The sequence below is a fragment of the Hypomesus nipponensis genome, chromosome 20, assembly GCF_054491055.1.
Source record: "Hypomesus nipponensis isolate SF chromosome 20, ASM5449105v1, whole genome shotgun sequence".
In the NCBI taxonomy this organism is placed as follows: domain Eukaryota; kingdom Metazoa; phylum Chordata; class Actinopteri; order Osmeriformes; family Osmeridae; genus Hypomesus; species Hypomesus nipponensis.
Window position 1 is genome coordinate 7,376,777 of NC_140380.1, and position 21,770 is coordinate 7,398,546.

The 21,770-nt window shown below is 49.6% G+C and overlaps 1 protein-coding gene across 1 annotated transcript in view; it reads left to right on the forward strand.

The window, feature by feature from the left end:
* The first annotated feature begins 12,472 nt into the window (after nt 1-12,472).
* dchs1b (dachsous cadherin-related 1b) overlaps nt 12,473-21,770 on the forward strand; it is an 84,043-nt gene continuing 74,745 nt past the window's right edge. Inside the window, exon 1 of the mRNA XM_084683913.1 lies at nt 12,473-12,942. The gene's annotated coding sequence lies outside the window, so the exon portion shown is untranslated. The remainder of the gene's footprint in view (nt 12,943-21,770) is intronic.

The following is a 21,770-nucleotide window of genomic DNA, read 5'->3' on the forward strand; positions in this document are numbered from 1 at the left end:
ATAAAGGTTTTACAGTTGGTATAGTCTGTAATGATAAGGAACGCTCTTTTTCCTACTCGGTGTATTTGTCCCCACACCTGGCAGACACTGCAAGTTTTTGAACGGCCATATTTCCACCATGTCAATTAACGCTATCAAAGCCCTTTCGAAAGCTCAGCCTGGAGGGGCTCCCTGATTGGCTGCACACCAGAGAGGTCTCCCACACACACTCACCCCACATGGCACCCATATTTCACTCCACACACACGCAGAGGGTGTGCATACACGGCACAAATAACGCCCCCCCCCCCCCCCCGTCATAACTATCAAAGCTCGAACGGCTTTCAAACGATTTCCTGTCTTTGTTCTTGGCTCCGCCCCCATCTCCAACTCTCCTTTCTCAGGGGGACAGGAAATGAGGCACTTGGTGCGCAGGTGAGCGTGGAGTGGAGGGGGGGGGGGGGGGGGCTGGGTGGGGGGGCGCTGGGTGGGTGGGTGGGAGCCCTGGTTCTGGGACACGGGCCGGGGCATTAGAGCAGCAGGCTGGGGGTGGCCTGAGGCAAACATTTGGTCGCAATCGCTAACACTTAGCTCTGATTAACGATCTGAAAGAACAGAATGGGGAGGAGGTGGATGTGGGGAGGGGGGAGAAAGGGGGAGAGAGGGAGAGAGAGGGGGGAGAGAGGGGGAGAGAGGGAGAGAGAGGGAGAGAGAGGGGGAGAGAGGGGAGAGAGAGGGGGGAGAGGGGGGAGAGAGGGGGAGAGAGGGGGGAGAGAGGGGGGTTTAAGTAGCGTAGGAGGGAGGGGAGAGGGTGTTTGTATTGAAGTGAGTACTCTCTGTGCTCTCCCTACTCTGTTTCCGTCTGGTTTATAGAAAAAGCTCATGTGCTTCATTATATTTGTCGCTAATTGGTCGTTCTCCTCCTTTTAATTTGGATTGCTCATGAAGGCCGCCCGACAGCATGTGGCTTCTGCGAGGTGGTCAGCTGACTGGGGCTCGGCGTGTGAAGTCTGGTTTGGACGCACAGCAGCTGGGACAACACACACGTTCTGGAGAGTTCCATCTCCTCATCTGGGGGTTTTTCCGTGTGATTTGACAGGAGGGATCTCGGAAACGGCGGTTTGAAACGCTCCAGGAGGATGTTCCAAAACAACCGTATTTCATTTTTTTAAACGGCTTAAAACTCATCTCTGTAGGACTAGTGTACAGATTTATTTATTTGAGATTTATGTCAGCGGTGTTGAGCCAGGCGTGAATTAATTCTTTTGAGAAGTTTTGGCATGATTAGCATAGCATCTGCATGGGTTTAGTGACATCATCACTACTCAGGCCTTCCTATGGTTAACAGGCATAGGCGTGTGGTTTGGTGCATGCTATTTGTTATGCAAGTGTGTCCTTGAACACATTCCATGTGAAAATAGTCAACTATTTTTCTTGTTGTCATAGGCAATTTAGCCTGGGCATTGTTACTTGGAAGTCTTTAGTGTGTGTGTGTGTGTATGTGCGTGTGTGTATGTGTGTGTGTGTTGAGGAAGCTAGTGTGTGTGAAAAGAAAATGGGTTTTTGTAGTATTTTGGTAGGGAGAGAGAGTATGTGTGTGTGTGTGTGTGTGTGTGTGAATACACAATAAAATATTCTTTGGAGTTTGTGAGTGTGTGTGTGTCTGTGTGTGTGTGTCTGTGTGTGTGTGTGTGTGTGTGTGTGAGAGAGAGAGACAGAGACAGGGGTGTGTGTTTGAAGGGAGATTGTTCTGGTGTGTATTGCTGCCGTGGCAAATAGGAGGCAGCTGAGAGTACTTGGTGTCATGGAATGCATGCGTTTAATTGAAATCATGAAGTATTTCCCCATAATCTGTGTGTCTCAATGAGGCTCATATTTGAAGCAACATCACAGCCTTTGGAAAGTCAGATCCACTATAAGTTATTAACCATTAAAAAGCTGTTTTTTGCCAATGTTTTGATACTTTCATCCTTTAGAAAAAGGACCAGTTATTGAGCTGATTTAATATCCTCGACAGTTGCCACCACAATACTTAAAAACACATTTAACTTACTGCTGTGAAGGCTTTGAAAAAACTGGTGGGTTTTCTCAAACAATTTATATACTTGACTGAAGGCAAACTTTTTTTTTATATGACAGCCTGTCATTATAACACTACTGATAGATAGTGTCAACAAGTAAGCCGTTGCAAATTAGACAGCCACAAATGGGTCTTATTAGCTGTACAGTGCCATAAAAACCGCTTACGCGTGACGTAAATATGATCTTCAAACTGAATTTCCCCAATCCGTGTCACGCTAAACAAACACACAGCTGAAGGAACAAACATGCTGCTACACCCTCTCACCCCCCCTCCTCCCCTCACCCAGAGCCTTTGTTTGAATTCCCATTTCATAGACAATAAAACAGTTGTCAGACATTTGACCGACACACACACACACACACTTTCCTCCCCCTCTCCCAGACAGTCACATCTAATCTCGATCCGTCTCTCTCTGTGTACGATTCGTTAGAACCCATTTCCACCCTCGCCATGGCAACGCTCGCCGCGCACGGCAATTTCCAGTCGGATCCATAGTCCAAATATCACTAAAATAGGCCTGAGCACCATGATTACAGAGCTCAGAAGCCCCGTGGTCACTGTGATGTGGAGGGCCAGCCCGTAAGCTAAGCACTGCAGCAGATCCCCTGCTCGTGGTCACGCACACACACACGCACGTACACACACACACACACGTACACACCACCTTGCTTTTCCATCCAAGGGCTATCTGGGTGATGAGCCTGATGGGAAACCCAGTCACCGCTCTCTCTCGCTCTAAGCCCCGCAGCTCACGACAGGACACGGCAGAGCAAGGAGTGCGGTGTGTGTGTGTGCACGCGAGTGTGTGTGTGTGTGTTTTGAGGGGCTTCTGTACTGCGTGCGTGAGAGAGTGTGTGTTGGGCCGGCTGATTGTGCCTCATGTGTGGAAATTGGGAGGGTCTGGGGTTGGCTAGAGCAACGAGAAGCACAACGTCACGGTCCTAACCTCACCTCCACCACCCTGGTACCCCTCCCCCCACTTCACTCCCACTACTCACTATCCTTCCAACCACCTCCCCAAACTCTTTCCCCCCTCCACCTCTCCCACACCCGATCCACTTCATCCCTCCACCCCCCTCCCCGGTCTCCCCCAACACCCCTTCACCTCTCCCCCCAACACTTCACCTTGCAGTCCCGCTCTCCTGGCCCCCTTCCACCTCTCCTCTCCCCTCTCCAGTCTCCTGCACCCCCCCATCCCTACCCTTCCTCCCACCTCCCCTTTCTAGTCTCCTACAACCCTGAATGCAGCTCAGCTCTGCACCCACACTAGTAACAGACAACTCCTGCCACAGAGAGAAAGAGCAGTAAATGAAAAGGGAGAAAAAAGGAGTGGGGCTGGACCAAACTGGTCTTATATTTCCAAGCAAAGCACCCTAAAAGCATCCAGGTCTCCAGTTCATTTGGATTCTCCCTATTTCAGAAACCTCTCATCCATGGTACGGCCAAGATGAGGTCATTTCCTCTTTAAGGTACCTGGCAGCTCATTGCCTGTTTGGGAGGCGCCATTACCGCTCTGAGGGGCGGGGGTGTTTTCTTTTTTTTTGAGCGTCGAGGGACCCGTGGACCACATCCCAGACTCGAACTGTGATCGTCTATGAGGCCATCCGACACGTGTCGAGGGTCTTTGTCTTTGGTGTGACCTGGTGTGACAGGGAGAAAGACAGGCGTCCCTAACGCACACAAACAAAGCACTTTACCGCCAAGTTGTCAGGCTGGAGTAATTGGTCTCGATCACAAACGAAGGAATAATATATTTGGGGGGTTTGCAATGTATCGTATGTGTTACTTCTCATATGCGATGCTTTTCGCAAAGACCACGGACTGTATGACTCTTGCGCGAGGGTTCCAAAAAACGACCTCACTGTGGTTTTCAGTGGCTTACCTGGCAGGCCAGCTTAAATCGTGCAAAAGCAATGTTTATTATTTCCTCAGCAGTCACGACGGTTTACCGAAGGGATTTAACAAAAGTCACACACATATCCCCAGCCCCTTTGGTCTGTTTTGAATAAAAATGCATCAAGCTTTTTTTTTTTTCAGTTGTTGGAGGGGAAAAAAGGTTCATAACTTGGCCGGGCGTGCAGTTTCTTCCTTGGTGGAATGAAGTCTAATTGGATAAACGTGTCACGATGCCGTGGTGTTTAGAAGGCGATGTTGTAAATATTTGGTCTGATGGAGTGCGGAGCTGACGGTGGTTGTCTCCACACTCTCTGGTGACACCACACACCAGGCTCTCCACATCTGCATGTCCACATCCTCCCAAAGAAAGGACACGCCTCTGACTAGGATGTCATGGAGGCGTTACCGAGGAGATGTTCGTCATTGGGATGATCGTCATCATTAAGATCATCATCTTTACTGTGGGCCTCCTCAGCCTCATTATCGTCACCGTCCTAACGGGTTAGGGACTTGGCAAATCACCAGCAGTTGGCAAATGACCTTCCTTCAATTGTGCCTTAACTCACTTTTTCGTCAACAACAAAACCCCCTCCAACTAACTGGCAACACTGATCTCCCACTTACTACATCTCACATTCCACCTCCCTTTGTCTCACTCTTACATTTAGCAGATGCTCTTACCCAGAGCGACTTACAGTGAGTACAGGGACATTCTCCCCGAGGCAACGAAGGAATCGAACCGGCAACCTTCTGATTAATAGTCTGACTCCCTAACCGCTAAGCCATCTGACCCCCCCCCCCCCCCCCCCCGTCTCTTTCGCTCTTGTTCTCTCCGCAGTTAACCTTTTCATTGTGCCTGTACGATCTCCTTTTGGAAGCCATACTTCCCCGATACAGCACATTCTTTCAGTGTCAACCCTGTGCATGTGGCTACTTTTAAACAGCCCTGGCTCCTAACAGTCTCCCTGATGTGTATACCTATCTGTGTGCGTGTCCACACGTGTGTGTGTGTGTATGTGTGTTTTCACATTCGCTCGCGTTCCCTAAACAGATTATTGCCTTAATGGGAGTTTGTCACATTGATGGGGCATTTCCACGTACAGTACTGTCCTGATCACATGTTTACGATCTGCAGAGGTCACATGGTCTGTTGGCTGCAATCCTGATGCAGCCGATAGGAACCTGAATGCCCCCTTCAGTCTTCAGCGACCCCTGAGGTCAACACGCACCCCAATTACCCTGGACCTTAATAGACTGTTGGCCCTCTGTAAGGAGACGGTGCAGATATACTGTAAAAGGAATTTTCCTGGTTACCAATCTCGGCTTGTTATTCCGACAGTCAGACCAGTCTGTGAACTGTGTTTTGTTTTGCTCCCCCTCCCTCCCTCCCTCCCTCCCTCCCTCCCTCCCTCCCTCCCTCCCTCCCTCCCTCCCTCCCTCCCTCCCTCCCTCCCTCCCTCCCTCCCTCCCTCCCTCCCTCCCTCCCTCCCTCCCTCCCTCCCTCCCTCCCTCCCTCCCTCCCTCCCTCCCTCCCTCCCTCCCTCCCTCCCTCCCTCCCTCCCTCCCTGTTCTCCACGTTGATAGATCTAACAGAGGTGGAAGATCTGATTCATGATACTTTATATCATCCCCGAAGCGATAAATACAAATCCATCTTTTTCGTTCCACCATCCAACAGTCATCTTCGTGATTGTTTACTGTCTGTCTGTCCTTTCTGTCTGTGCGTCTGAATGTCCGTCTTCCTGTTTCTCTCTTTCTTCCTCTCTCTCTCTTTCCCTCTTTGTCCTTTTCATGTCAAAGCCCTTTGTTTCCTAAACACCCTCTATGTCCAGGAAAATAAAGTCCGGCCAATCAGTCTCGCTCTAAAGCCCAGCCCATGCGAGCCGTCCAATCACAAGTTGGACACACTGTGAGGATTGCCGATGACTTCTTTTCTCTGTGTGTGTGTGTGTGTATGTTTTTGAGTGTACGTCAGATTATGTGTGGGTGCATGGGTGTATGGGTGAGTGTGTGTGTGTGTGTGTGAGAGGAGTGGGAGGGGCAGTGTGGTGAGGTGTCAGTCACAGGATGTCCCGCCGATCTTCTAAGGTCAGGGGTCAAAGCCTCGTTATCTTTAGAGGACAACACACTCGCGTAACGGTAAACAGGAAGCAGCTGACCGCCGGCGGCAACGCGAGCGACTCCTTATCTCCCCTGACGCACTTGACCTTCTCCTCTTCCTCTTCCTTCGTCCTCCTCTTCCTCACACGTCTCCCACTCCCCTCCCACGACAGGAGAATCTCGCAAAGGTTAGATCTCGTGTGTTTCTATAGACATGTCTCCACACACACACACACACACACTGATAACTTTCACGTAAACTAGAGATTTGTATTAATGTGCTAGAGAGGGGGTAGGGGAACATAAAACACAGGAAGGAAGACAGTGTGTGTATCCCCTTCGTGCTATACAATTCAAGCCCATGTTCCGCCCCCGACCTAGTCCTGAACGGTCTCTGGTAAGAATAGATCGATGCTGATAAATCCACTGAGTACTTCATGTGAGCTGTGAGCAACAGCAGCACACACACACACACACGTACACAGACACACTCACATACACATACACACTCACGCACACTTCTGTGATAAAGTAGTATTTGTCAGACACATGACAGAAATGTCCCTTTCAACTTCAAACATGTTTTCTTATTCATGTTGTTTGCCTATGGAACTTAAGAAAAATGATATTCTTCAAACAATCTTCACTGAAATCCCCCTCTAAATCATTCCTGTGGGTAGTGCATGTGTGTGTGTGTGTGTGTGTGGGTGTAGTTGTGTGTGTGTGTGTGGGTGTAGTTGTGTGTGTGTGTGTGTGGGTGTAGTTGTGTGTGTGTGTGTGTTGAGTGAGCATGGAGCATGGAGGTGCAACTTGCTCTTTCCCACGATGCCGTTCACCGGCTGGGCATGCCAGGGAAGGAAGCGGAGGGGGAAGAATGCCGACACACACACACACACACACACACAACCGAACACTCACACACACACTCCCCTGCCCACTGTACATAGCAAGCAGAGTAGCCAAAGCCTATACAGGAAGTTCTCAGCATTGGCTACTTCCTGTTAGCTTGAGAGCTGTTCAGTGGACAATGTCAAACCTGGGGCCTTTCACCAGCTATTGACTATGGGTAATGCAGCGGTGTTTGGATCATTAGAAACAGTGATCACAGAACATAAGATTAGTCCTTAAGTTTCTTTACAGTTTGTGTGAAAGAAATCTATTGATCAAAGTGCCGAAAATGAGTACGCTGCCTTTAAGCGGTGCTGTTTTTGAAAATGTTTGAAATGAGAGCTTGGGGCTCAATGGTGTAAGTGATGTTGCCGTGAACGTATGTCTTGTACAAGAAGCTAAAGTTCCTTCTTTGCGCGTATCCGTTCACCACAACAGCGCAATCCCAAATTCGACAGAATCCAAACCTAATGGATCAGTCTGTTTTTCATATCGGATCTGGGATCATCACACTTTTCCTTTCAACATGGAAGAACGGGGAGGGGGGGGGGTTGAAAGACAAGATGGAGATGAAAAGAGCGATGGAGGGAGGTGATGGAGAGGGCAGAGGAGAGACGGCGCATCGGGGGAAGGTGGAGAAGGCATGAGCGGAGATGAAGAGGTGTCGAAAACGAGCAGAAGGGGAGACGGAGAGGAGGAACGAAGAGGAAGAGGAAGAGGTGTCTTGTTTTTTACGAGGCACAGGGAGTCCTCCCGGGGGGGGGGGGGGGGGGGCTGGAGGGATGCACTGATGCACTGATAAAAACACACTTTGGATCAGGAACCACGCCTACTGATGTCCATACCAGATACCACAATAGTCGTCTCAGAGAGAGTGTGTGTGAGAGAGAGAGAGAGAGAGAGAGAGAGAGAGAGAGAGAGAGAGAGAGAGAGAGAGAGAGAGAGAGAGAGAGAGAGAGAGAGAGAGAGAGAGAGAGAGAGAGAGAGAGAGAGAGAGAGAGAGAGAGAGAGAGAGAGAGAGAGAGAGAGAGAGAGAGAGAGAGAGGGAGAGAGAGAGAGATAAAGTGAGAGAGTGAGAGAGAGACATTGAGAGAAGTGAACTTGGAGAGGCGAGAGGGAGACCTGTGGGGTCGTATGGCCGAGCAGTTCCTCCGTGTCACAAAAGGTGGAAGCTCGTCAGAGGAACCGTGATATCTGACGACACGTGCAGGTCTGGAGGGAAAAAGGCTTGACTTCACAAATCCCCACATCCTCAAGACAGTGGGGCTGTTTTACCACACTAGCCCTTCGTTTTCCTGTTTTTTCGCCTACTTCTAGATTCTTCATGGATAGGAGATAACTTACGACTTTCAGACTAGGAAGTGTGAGATATGGCCTTAGCTGCCTTTTGAGCATGTGAGCCGCATTAAAAAAGACTTTGGAGCTGAAAAGGCCCAGAGAAGTTTCTGGGTCTCTTTAGAAAAGCATATTAGGAAAATATTCCAAGTCAAGATAAGACTAGATCACAAAGCTTAAAATTAGCATGAACTTAACTAAAGTTCGGGAGCAGGGAAGAGAAGAAGAAGAAAAAAAAAACGACTTCAGAGAAAAAGAGGGATTTAATGACGGGGTTCGGAAAAATTACCCTGACGTTTTAATAGCCGCACCGTTCAGAGAGCTCAACTCCTGTACCAGAGCTCGACAAGCTTCGGTTCAACCTTGTGTTTAGGTTTTAGTCAGCTATAATTTCCACTGGACTGTGGAACATTGGGGTTGACATCATTCTGTGAGCCCCCTGTGAACTGGGCATACTCTGAGCTTCTGATAACAATGCCCTTTCCTGCTCTCTGGTCTAAAATAGGAGCAAGGCTGCATGCATACAAACTGCCTGTAGACTATCAGCAAGGGGAGGAAAACACCAAGAAAAGAATAGACCGTGTGATGGGAGAGATTGGCAGTTTATTTCCAAGGACATAAAAAAAAAACTCTTATTAAGAACTGTCAGTATTTGGTGTCAGCGCAGGTACCCCTAACTGTAGAAGAATCTTCCTAGGTTCTGTGATTTTTCATGAGAATCCTCTCCAGGTCTGAAAAAACGTTTTAAGTCGTGAAATATAATTTGGATCTGCAACCAAGGGTTCTTCTACAATAACAGATGTGTCTATTGAGCACCTATTCTATCCTTTTTACTGTACGAGACAACGATCCCATTGTGTCCCCAGCAGCCTGCGCCGTCTTCTCGTGGTTAAATCGGCTACCGGTGGAGAAGAAGCTGCCGGAACGACAAGCGCTCCGTGCGGCGAGTGTCCCTGGTGAAGCAGACCACCTCCCCGTGCCAGGGAAGCTCAGATGACGCCCTCACCATCTCTCCACGGACACGTCGCAAGACATCAAACGACCCTACAAACCTCCGTGACAGCCCTGCCGTCGAGGGTTGCCGTTGGCAACCACTGAGGGGATGAAAGGAGAGGGCTTGGTGACCAGACTCGAGCGCTGAGTCATCTTGTGCCAGGCATGTTGCTGCTAGGACTCTTACATCAGGGCTTCCCAGGACTCTAGTCTCAACAGCTTTACCACTGTGTTCAGTTTATCCAAGCAGCTAATGAATTGAACATCAGTTGTTACTAGTTCTTTTAAATTATAAGTTATTATTATTCTTATTAGGTGTGCTAGATGGTTGGGTAAAGATCGAAGCCTATACCTACAGTTCACAGCAACAGCCCTCCAATGAAAGACTTCGACCAACCTGTCCTGAGTAATGCTCAGACTTCTAGCTTAGTGGGGTCGTGATGCCATGACGTTGCAGAGTATCTCCATGTTCAAAACCCATCTGTGCTGCCGATGAGGGTGCGGACTCGGATACGTGTGTGTGTGTGATGGGATGGAGTGAGTTCTTACCCCAGACCCTCGGAGGGGAAACCAAAGGATCAACGCTTTACCCTTCCACTCTCACCTCGGCGGAACACAACAGTGTGAGTGACCTCATCTCCTCCCTTTGCTCCCAGAGAAGGAAGCACAAGTCCAAAAACAAGGACAGACACCTGCGCCTGTGTGCGTGTGTCTGTGTGTGTGCTTATGTGTGGTTGTGTGAGAGAGCGTGTGTGTATGGGTGTCATGTGTGTCAGGAAATGACCGGAATCCAAGACGATGAACAGATAGCAGATGAGTGAAACGAAGACATATTGAGAAGTGATATGTTAAGTCCTGTGTCAGGCTCAACTATGGCCCGTAAACTGTGTGAAGTGGTCTAGACATTTATACTGCCTGTCTGTCCGAGAATTATGATTTTACAAGGTGGAATATTTTCCAAAGCTCAATAGAATGAACGTTTTTTTTAATGTTTTATAGTACAGTATTCGCCAACTGAACCTGTTACGTTCGGCTCCAATTATAACCGCAAATTATTTTCAGTACTTTGCACATGTACCGTACACACGTCAATTAATGTAATGTACAATTCCGACTGATTTATATCTAGCACAGCTAATACAGGGCTGTGGTCACAGTGTGTGGGTGTGTGTGTGTGTGTGTGTGTGTGTGTGCGTGTGTGTTTGTGTGTGGGTGTGTGTGTGTGTGTGCGTCCAGCATGGCAGCCAAAACAGACAGGACCCTCCATTACCTCCAAACGATGCATTTCCCAGTGACCTCATTGGCTCATTTTCAGCTAACTAGCACCAATGGGACAAGGCTTCCTGGTTCTCAGTTACCTTGCACTAATAAGAGTAAGTGTATTGGCTCTCAGCTAACTAGCACCAATGGGACAAGGCTTCCTGGCTCTCAGCTAACTAGCACCAATTTCGTTGGAAGGTTGTTCTGATTACAGTTAGACTGCCAGAACTAATTGTTACTGTCACTGGATGTCTTTAGGAGTGGAATGCATAGACTCAACAATGTCACAAGAAGCCCGGCATGGAATAACATATAACATATAAATCATATGTGACATAACCATTAGGTGGTCTAGACAAACAAGACTTAATAGTAAAGTGTGCAAAAGGGGGTAAATTATCCATGTGATCGATGATGGAAACATCAAATGTGCCGTGCAGGTAATGTTTCAGTGTAGGACGCACACCAAAGATGGATGAGAGACAGCGTGAAAGGTATCAGGGGTTCAAGAAGTTCATGCAGGATATCAACAGCAGTCGACAAGGTCATCCCGCTCTTGAGTTTATGACTTGTGTGATTGAGAGAGTGAAAGAGAGAGAGCAGCAGATAACGTTGAGATTTAGAGGACGTGTTAAGGAGAGCAAGAGTCAGACGGGGAATGAGGGAATACAGAAAGAGGGAATCGAGAGAGAGAGAGAGAGAGAGAGAGAGAGAGAGAGAGAGAGGGAGGGAGGGAGGGGGGAGAGAGAGAGAGAGAGAGAGAGAGAGAGAGAGAGAGAGAGAGAGAGAGAAATACAGAACGAGTGACAGGGAGAGAGACACAGCAAAACAGAGAGAGACAGACACACAGCGATACAGAGAGAGAGAGAGAGATGAGATGAGATGAACTTGTGACATAGTGTGATGGTGATGCATTAAATCCCGTCTCTGTCGGCATGACGACGTGGGGAGCCTCACCCAGTGTCTGTCACCACTCGCCCATCTGCTCCCAGTTAGAACGGTGTCCGCAAAACGCTGTGGCGAATGTTCACACGATGAGGAAATTGCCTTTATTCATTTACACACACAAAAACACACACAGACACACGCACGCCCATGCGCAGACATACATGCATGCACACACAACTCACCCCCAAGCACACCATGCAAGCGTATACCTCTCACAAACACACAGTCCTTCTACACACATGCAGCTCTTCCCATTCCCTCTGCTCCACTGAAGCTTGTGGGAGACTGACCCAGAAGCCAGTGTGATGAACGACTGTGGTTTATTGCTGATGTCCGCGCTTTACTACATGCGTGTGAGTGTGTGGATGAAGAGTGTGTTAGTCACAGACACATGGTGTGTGTGTGTGTGTGTCTGTGTGTGTGTGTCTGTGCAAAGCCTAAATTATGTGGCTGCCTTAGACCTATGCAGACTTGTAAATTACTCTACTAATTCACATTTTACAGCCAGCACAAGAGCCTCATAACCCTTAATTTACAAACATCTTCATATAGGCTTCAAGCATTGTGGTGAAGGGGTCATACAATAACGGCTTGAGCGAAACGACAAGGGTTACTGCCACGGAGGGGTTGCCATGGTAATCCATGGAGGTGTCGAAATCACCTGACGCTCATGCAGGGTTGAACTGCTCCGTGGCGCGCGCTCTTTTGTCTAGCAGACCACTTCCCCCGAGCGGAGCTGGGGGGCACCAAAGTCTGCGAACGAGAAACCCCACTTCTCTCTCCCCTCTTTCTCCTTCTCTCCTCTTTTGTGCAGCTGTACCCACGTGTCGAATAAATTAGCAAGCCGAATTAGAGAAGGGAGGAGGGGTATAGGGAAAAGAGGAAGGGGGCCGGCCTCTATCTTGAGGTGTCGGGTTTCATTCGGCGAGGTGCGCTGCGCACACACTGGCGAGAACAGTCACCAGCCAGACTTGACTGGATGCTGAGACAAGAAAGAAAGACAAGAGAGAACGAGAGAGAGAGAGAGAAAGAAAGGCATAGTGGGAGAGCTAGACCGTTAGATTAAGGACCGACCGTGAAGACGACTGCGGGGTTTAGAAGGCGTCTTGCCGCTACCTCTGACGACACAAGACTTGAGGAAACAAGCCTACCTGCATCGGGACGGGAAGAAAAGGAATACCGCTATCTGATTCTGAAGGCATAAACCCCAAACCTAGAGGATTAGATAAAGCGGAGGATATTCAGCTTCTCTCCCTGTTTATGGATATTATGTAGCACACAGCAGACAGATTGTCTGTGTTCTTCGTTGAAGGTTTTTTTTTCTCTTCTTTCCATCGGATTGTCTTGCTGTGCTTGGCGTCGTTAAGGGAATTGGAGACCCGTTTGCATACTAATCGGGTTTTTTGGGGGATCGAGCGCACTACCGCACATCCATAGCAGCGGAGCGGGCTCAGATGAATGTAAGTCTTGGTCCTTTTCTTCTCGGTCTCTGTGCCTTGCATGTGTACTGTAAGTGGGCTTGGAACTGTTCCCTATGCGCCCCAAAGCGCAGGTTCACATCCAGCCACGATAGCGTCGCAATTGGGAGTCAGTCCACATCTTGTCACAGTCACATCCATCTCTCTCACACGGTTATTTCTGCCAGCGGTTGTGAATGAAGAATAGCTGGAGGTCCGGGGGCTTACCGTGACAAGATATGAGCTCCTGTACCCCCCCCCCCCTCCCCTCCATACCTGCATGTACTGAGGGGGATTTGTGAATCCAAGTAATTGGGTGGTCATGGGGAATAGCTGCTTTAAGAGCTGGGCACTGCGCTTGGAGATGCGGGGAAGCTGACAATGGCTTTGGCCACTGTGGCGGTGGTTGAGCCGTGGCCAGGCCGATCTACTGTAGCAGCAGTGAAGCAAGCAGCTGCAATCACTTATAATTGATTGTATCGAAAGGGTCCTTCATTTCAGAATCAAATGCCAGACAGACTTATGGTTTTTGACGAGCAAGGAAAATATGTAATGTATGGATACAATTTGTGTTGTTTTAAAATGTCTTCTGTTCCATTAGACAGTGTGAATTTAAAAGCTTGCATTGAATGATATAATAGATTAGCACAGGAACATTTCGTTAACCACCAAGACAAAACATTTTCGGTGTGAACAAATCCTGCGTGGACACAGACACAGGCTACTGTGATGCTAGAGGGTATGGTGAGGAATGAATAGAATTATCTTAGAAATCAAAACCGGCAGACCATTGTTTTTTTTGTATTTTTTTTGCCCGTACCCTGGAATGTCAATCACAACTCTCATTTTCTTTTGTAAGGAGAGACGGGGTCTCTAAAACCACAGTCACACGATATATCTAGTATTACTGGCCGGTCCTTACTCGTGCATAAGGACGATGAGGGATCGGTTTCTCCATGAGCGACGAGGCGTGCAAGGCACCCGCGGCCCGCCTGAAAACCGACCCCCGTTATAACGCGAACCATATGGCGCACTTGTGTCGGCGCAGCCGCTACTGAATAGAGGCGACATTTAACAATCGCGCGCAGAATTAGATTAAAAGAGTATCATTATGCAAATGCATCCAACCTATGCTTGAGACGGCCTTTTGAGGTGAGGCCGTGCACGCCTTTGTCAAGGATGGTGGTCTAACGGGACACGGAGAGTGTCAGTGAGATATATCCAAGCCCCATATGTGCGGTACAGGCCTAGTCATATATCCTAAGCTGTTTTGGGGGTGCTGGTTTAGCTCCTATGGCTTAGGGCACTGTGGGTTCATCCAGCTTTCAGAACTTGGTAGCCCCGTGGAGTTCTGTTGGAGGTTGGGGAGAGCAGTTCTGGAGTCAGCAGCAGGCCATCCCGTGGAGAGCAGCTGTGCGTCCTCATAGCTGACTTTCCCCTTGACCCGATGAGCTGCACACTGAGAGCGGGACCCCCAATGTGAACACACACACGCGCGTGTGAGTGGGGACGAGCGAGAGGCGTGTGCGTGCGTGCGTTGGTGCGTTCACACAGGCAGGATGTGCTAAGGTCTTCTGACTTTTATGAGGGCCCTGCCTACGCCTCTTGCAGTGACCTCGAGTCAGTGTGAAGGAGACGAGCACACACTCGCGCGCCTCGTGCGCGTGTGCCGGCGGCGTGTGTCAGATCTGGCGGTGGGGAGACGTCGTCACGGCGAGGGGGCGGTGTGTTTGTCGGCGCCGCGCCCTCGTCATCTCTTGGCCTCGGATCACACGACACGTGGGCCTGTGATCTCACAGGGGGCTGGGTGTGTGTGTGTGTGTGTGTGTGTGCCACCCACTTTGACCTACTGCATGATGACTAAATGATTGTCTGTGGTTCAGAGGAGCCTTGAAATATTGAACGCCAGGAGGACCCAGCTCCTGTTATTTGAGTTGTGTTTCTGTCTTTCCTTAAATATATATATATACAGTATTTATATCTGCTCGTGGTAATCACTCCTGTCAAAAGCTATACATGTGTGATGAACCTGGCCACAAATGTATAAATACTTTGATTAGCTAAGTCAGGCGTTTTAGCCCTGGCCTGAAAGGCACAAAAGCTGCTGGCAGCACAAGACAAACTACTTTGTGTGTGTGTGTATGTGTGTTGTGTGTGTGTGTGTGTAGTGAGAGAGAGACATCGAAAAAGAGAGAGACTGAGTGAGAGAGACAAACCCAGAGAAAGAGAGAGGCCAAGCGAGCGAGGGCATGTGTGTGTGTGTGTGAGCAGGGTACCCAAGTTGAGTTCTTTGAAATCTCCCCGCAGTGAAAAGCAGAGAGTAAGAAAGGTCTAATCGCATTACTGGGCTGTTTTTCCTCCGACTTTTTTGTTTTTGTGCATGGGAAGTTAGACTGAGCACAAATGTCGGAAAGTGACTCTAAACACACACACACACACACACACACACACACTCACACACTCACACACAGACGCGTTCACACGCATACACGCCTTCACACATGCATACAGTTGGCGCACCCTCAACCCTTACGCGCAGACACACTTTCTCAAGTTTGCATGCAGGGAAGATCTGCACATACACACACACACACACACACACACACACACACACATGCACCATTGAATGGGTAACAGATGACTGCGCAGTGCAGGGCAGGATTGTGGGGAAACACAAATAAGATTTCTCTCTGATCTGACTCCACTAGTAGCCAGTGGAAATATTGACATTAGTTTTTGAACTCATAAAGCACTGCTGATGCCCGGGGTGCGTTTGTTTTGTTTGTATTTACCGCTAAGACCGACCACTTCCATCAGAACCGAGGCTGTGTGGAGTTTGCCTCCGAATTTGATGTGAAGAAAAAGAAAAGTAAAGAATTTCCAATTTCCTCTACGTCAGCGAGCGAGAACAATGTCCAATCAGCCTCTTACTTCAATTTCTGCATTCCATTCTAATGACCTCACAAGATTCTTCTAGTCTACTATTGTTGGTTCGCTGTAGTCAAGGAAGAGGCATCCCATTGTGGTCTATTGTCTGCGTGCACGTGGAACGTCAGGACTGGGAAAGACACGCTTTCACCCCCCCCCCCCAGACCTCCCACTCCTCGTGCCTCCCCCCCCCCCCCCCAGCACCATGGAAGGCTGGTGATTATTAATACACCCCCTGGAGTAATAGGATAATAGTGAAATAAGATTTCCATAGACGGGAATCACAGCCCTTGTTACCCTGCGGAGGGGGGAGGGGGGGAGGTTGCCATGGTACCCCATTCCCCCTTCAAGTCTAAGGTTTGCCATCGGGTCACGTTGGAATATTCACCCAATCCAATCGTGCCATTCGTGAGGAATCTGAATACAGCATGTCAATGTGTCTTTTGTCTGTGTTTGTGTTTGCGCGCGTCTCCCTGAGGTGGCACCTCTGACGATCGCGACGGAGGAGGCGGGGCTTCCTCCCACAGCTGGACCTCATTGGATGCGCCCCCGAAAAAATAAATAATTCAAGTTGACTTTTAAAGCCCGTACTTTTCCCATTTCAAACAGAACCAATAAAAACCGGCGAGAGATGTTTGTTGTAGCCAGATGTCATAACTCATCCCCCTGCAGAGCGTTCTAGAGGGTTCCAACCAGTGATGTCAACATCGCTGTCTCCATTATCTCCACACACACAGGATCCATCTACCGCTCCAGGGAGGATGTTCCTATGTTCCTGTGTGTCTGGCCCGGCCAATCACAAGCCATATCTCTAAACTAGCCCTTCATACAACAGACTGATGGATTGGCTGGAAATCTCCTGAGACGTTCCCATAGGAAAGCTTGTCTGTTCTGAGGGATGTATGACTGCCTGAGGGTTCTAGAGGTTCCCCGAAGGTTTTCTTGAGGGGAACGTCCATGGTTAGGCCCCAGCAGAACTAACTGGAGACAACCGTTGGTTCCTTCCCCAGTAGAACGAACGCGTGGTTCTAAATTCAGTATACTCAGATGATCGTGTGGCCAGACGGGGCATTAACGGGATTGAGAACTTGCTTCTTGGCAGTGGGGTCTTTCTTTTCCTCGAGGAAGCTCCAGGAGTTCTTAATCCACCCTGGCGCTGACCACAGCTTCCCCGGCCAGGGCTCCTCCTGAGTGGGCCAGGCCCGCCACTCAGACCCCTGTGTGTGGAGGGGATCTCTGGAGCTCTGGTCCTCTCCTCAGTTGTGTGTGATTGTCAGGAGTTAGGCCAACAGCCCTCTACACAGGTCTCAAATATACATTGTTTGTAAATGGATGGATGGATGGATGGATGGGTGACAGATGCATGGTACATTTAGTCATTTAGCAGACGCTCTTATCCAGAGTGGTAGATGAACAGACATACAAACAGTCAGATCGACAGACGGCCAGGCAAGCAGATGGACGAACACAGACAAACAGCCAGTTAGCCAGCCAGCCAGTCAGACAGTTAACTAAACAGACAGCCGGACAGACCTTCAGACCGATAACCAAGCAGACGGGCTCGTCCAATAAACCAGCCAGGAAGACGGAGCCAGCCAGCCAGCCAGACGGAAGAGCCAGCCAGCCAGACAGCCAGATACTGAAGGAGTAGCAGTGTGTCTGCTGTGTGTGTCTGCTGTGTTGGGCTGTGCTGCCTGGGCTGTGCTGCCTGGGCTGTGCTGCCTGGGCTGTGCTGCCTGGGCTGTGCTGGAGCGCCGGGCCTTTCATGTGTTTTTAATGATGTAACTGAGAGGATCAGAGCAAACAGGCCCCGCGAGGCTGGGGCCGCTCCGAGGCCAGGGGGAAGGCCGGCTCAGGTGCGGCTCTTACGCAAGCTGAGAGAACAGGGGAGAGACTGTGTGTGTGTGTGTGTGTGTGAGAGAGAGAGAGACATACACACATATTGCAGGAACAGGTCGACAGGGAGTCAGCCGGTGTATATGAATGTGTTTGCCTCAGATTATCACGGGATGAACATGAAGACGTATTACGTACTCCCTCAACCCGACGCGGCGCTTTGTCGTGTTCATTAAGCATCCGATTACTGGCTTATCGATTAGTTGACTCAGATCTGCTTATTCAGGTTTCAGAGTCTCATTCATCACACATGTCCTCGGTGATCTCATTTCCTGTCGATTCATTAACCATACAAGACAAATCGATGCCGGTGGATTTGTGCTTTCCGATTGGGGTACTACACTCAGGAACAGAGTCAGCCCTCATTGTTGTAACTAGGGCACCGAATAGCAAAACATTCCACTGGTCAACAGCTGCTCTCCACCATAACCAGGGAGGAGCTTGGATGAATCATTTAATAACAAAGTATTTTCATCTGAGAGACAGAGAGACAGAGAGAGACAGGGAGAGAGACAGAGGGACAGGGAGAGAGACAGAGAGAGACAGGGAGAAAGACAGGGAGAGAGACAGGGAGAGTGAGAAAGAGAAAGAGAGACAGGGAGAGAGACGGAGAGAGACAGGGAGAAAGACGGAAAGAGACAGGGAGAGAGACAGAGAGAGAGAGACAGAGAGACATAGAGAAAGACATAGAGAGAGACATAGAGAGAGACATAGAGAGAGACATAGAGAGAGACAGAGAGAGAGAGCAAAATAATTTGCGACAGGGATGGTGAAAAATAAATAGAGAGCATTCAGAAGAGATATGAGCGGGTCCAATATGAGCTCATTTCCAGGGTCGTGTCCTGTCCTGGCCATGACCTGGCTGGGAAACCATCAGTTGCACATCTCTCTGAGCCGTCCGCTTTTGTATTGTCTCGATGGACTTGCAGCTAAGGTCCAACTTTCTCACAGAGAAATAGATGCTGGAGTGGATCCCTCAGAGGGACACAGGCATCCTCTCGGTTAATAAGATTGCCTTATTGAATTTGAACCTGGCAACTTCTCCACTGAAAAACCCTGAGTCGCCTCAATCAATATTTATGTCATGTCTCAACAAAAACACGACCCGAGGTGACTGGCGGTGACTTTGTGAAACGCTGGCCAAGTGTTGGGGTGAATTTGAAGGGTGGTGTGCGCGCGCGTGTGTGTTTGTGTGTTTAACGTGATTAGGAGGAAGGTTCCTCTCTTTCCTCCCAGGCAGTTTTTTTCGGATGTTCATCCACTGTTTGGTCTTTCCCCTCTTCCACTGTCGGCGCGCTAATAAGTACTAGGATTCCTCTGTGTCGTTATGCGATACTGACCTGTCAAGTGTGTGTGCGTAGCCACGACAAGGCCATCTGGACGTTTGAGTGTGTGAATGGCCGTGTGTGTGTGTGTGTGTGCGTACAAGTTGGAAGGAAACCCAACACTGATGACATTTTCCCTCCTTCAACTTCAATCACAAGATCAATCGCCCCATGTCCCGTCCCCCCCCGTCCCCCCCCCCGGCAGGGAAGACGATGAAATCGATGTCCTCCTTCGGTGAGATGGAAAACAGCTCCAGTTTTGGGGGGGGGGGGGAGACATCTCAAAGCAGACCCGTGATGGTGTTCTGGATGGGGAGGCTGGACCTCGGTGGTCTGGGCATCCCTGGGTCTAGGGTATTTGTCCATGTCTTTTCCGTGGAGGCTGACGGTGTCTGACAGAGGGTCCTGTCCCGGTGTCTCAGTGGCCCCTCTAAGGATATTAACCAGGGCTGTTATGGGCTGGAGGCGAGGATGGACACACGACGGCAGCTGCTGCTATTCTGCCTCGCGGACTGTCGCTTCTCTCTCTCTCTGTCTCTTTCTGTCTCTCTCTGTCTCTCTCTCTCTCTCTCTCTCTCTCTCTCTGTCTCTCTCTGTCTCTCTCTCTCTCTCTCTCTCTCTCTCTCTCTGTCTCTTTCTTTCTCTCTTCCTCTATCTGTATCTCTTTCCCTCTCTGTTTCTGGCCCAGACCGCAAACCTTTCATCAGAACATTAAATTCTCCCTCTCTCTCTGTGTTTGATAGGAATGCTCAGACACACATGCACATATGGTACCTGTTGTGTGTGTATAGGTTGGGGGGCTGGGGGGGGGGGGGGAGGTCAGAGAGTGACCCCGGTCTGTGTTTTCTCTGGCTCTGCCACCGGTTGTACAGTTGGACGCACGGCCCCTTGTGTGTCTGTGTGTGTGTGTGTCTCTGTGTGTGTGTGTCTCTGTGTGTGTGTTATTCCTGTTTCCTTACTCACGTCAAGTTTATGACTGTGTTTCTGCCTTTGTCACTGTTACGATTTCTCGAGAAACCTCATACCCTGTTAACCTCTCTCTCCCCTTCTCATGTTCCACCTCTCTCTTTCTCTCTCCCTCTCTCTCTCTCTCTCTCTCTCTCTCTCTCTCTCTCTCTCTCTCTCTCTCTCTCTCCCTCTCTCCCTTCCTCTCTCTCCATGTCCCAGTCAGGCAGTAAAAACCAGGATGCGAGGTAACAGGGGAATGTATTTGCACGCGTGTGTGTGTTTGTGTGTGTATTTGTGTGTGTGTGTGTGTCCGGAAGCAGGGGTGCCCGTGTGACCCCTCTGGTGATGTCATTAAGGGGTGAGACCGAGGAATATCCGGCCCTAGTTCACCTGATGCTGCTGAGCTAGCCTGGCACGCCATCGACCTCGCTGGGGGGACTTGGGGGCCTGGGGAAATGGGGGCCACAGCCCCCATAACTGGGCTACAGCTCCGGCCCAGGCTGGGACCTGCCGTATTGGGAGCTGGGGTGTGAGGGACTGGGCAAATCCCTGCGATGTGGATATCAGCAAAGAGCACTCTCGAAATCCAAATCTACACAATGGGTTTGAACCGCGGGTTCAGGGTTATCTTTCCCTCGGCTTCATCTCAGGCTGAAATCCAGAGAGCTGAGCCTAGCTGGAGCAGTAGTCTCTCGCCCCCCTCAGTCCGAGTCCTAGTCCTGCTAAACCCCAGTTCAAACCGCTTGCAGGTCTGAACCCTATGCCGCACGGTGAGCTCACTGCTTGTTTTTCTTTCGTTTTCTGTAGGAAACCTTCCATAAATACCCTCCAGAGCATAATTTCATGCGCCCGAATTAAAAACAGAAGGAGCTCTATATTGTTGATGTAGAATCGAGGGCGATTCCAATGTATTTCCAAGCCCGGAGCCTGTTCGGAGGCTACGCAGAGAGCCGGCGTGTTGCTGTGACCCGGTCGACCCTGTAAAACACACGTTTTGGGGGTGAACTACTGGAAAACGACACCACCCAGGTGCTCTGGGTTAGTAAAGACAACACATAGTATGTTGGTGCTTGTTAGATGCCCTTTCTACAGGAAGTTACCAGTAAAAGGGACTTCAAACCCCAAATTTTGATCAGGATTGGTGGATTTCTGCTACTCCAGTATTCCCGCGCACGTATAACCGCTACCTGGAATTTGTCGTCAGGGAACCGTAATCACCAGTGAACGTCAGGCCGAAACCATTGGCCCTTCCCAGTCATGATTTATTCACACTTTCAACCAATCGCACGGCTTTGTCCAGAAAGCTCCACCAATCCCTGTCCATCTCCCAGGTCTTGTGCCCTGGGTTGGAGGCAGTACGATCAGGACGGGTGTGACACAGTCTCAACTGAGCTGGCCGTTGTTGCTGCATGAATATTGATTGCGTCTTGGTACTGAGAGCATGTATATTTCAGTAGACATGACGCAGTCGTCTGTCACTGTCTGGCTGCCTGTGTTGTTCAGTAGGAACACCCTCACCCAAACTGGCTTTGTGCAGTCACACACACACACGCACAGACACACACACACTTGTATTAGGCAGGATTAGGGTCAGCTCCAATGCTAATTCAACCCAAAGAAGGTGGTATGTCGGGGATCCCCTCATGAATGCAAAGTGTGACCTTTTGTTTTCCGTATGGATTGTGTGGCTTATGAAGGGAATGCCTGTTCATCCAGTTAATTAACCCTGGATTT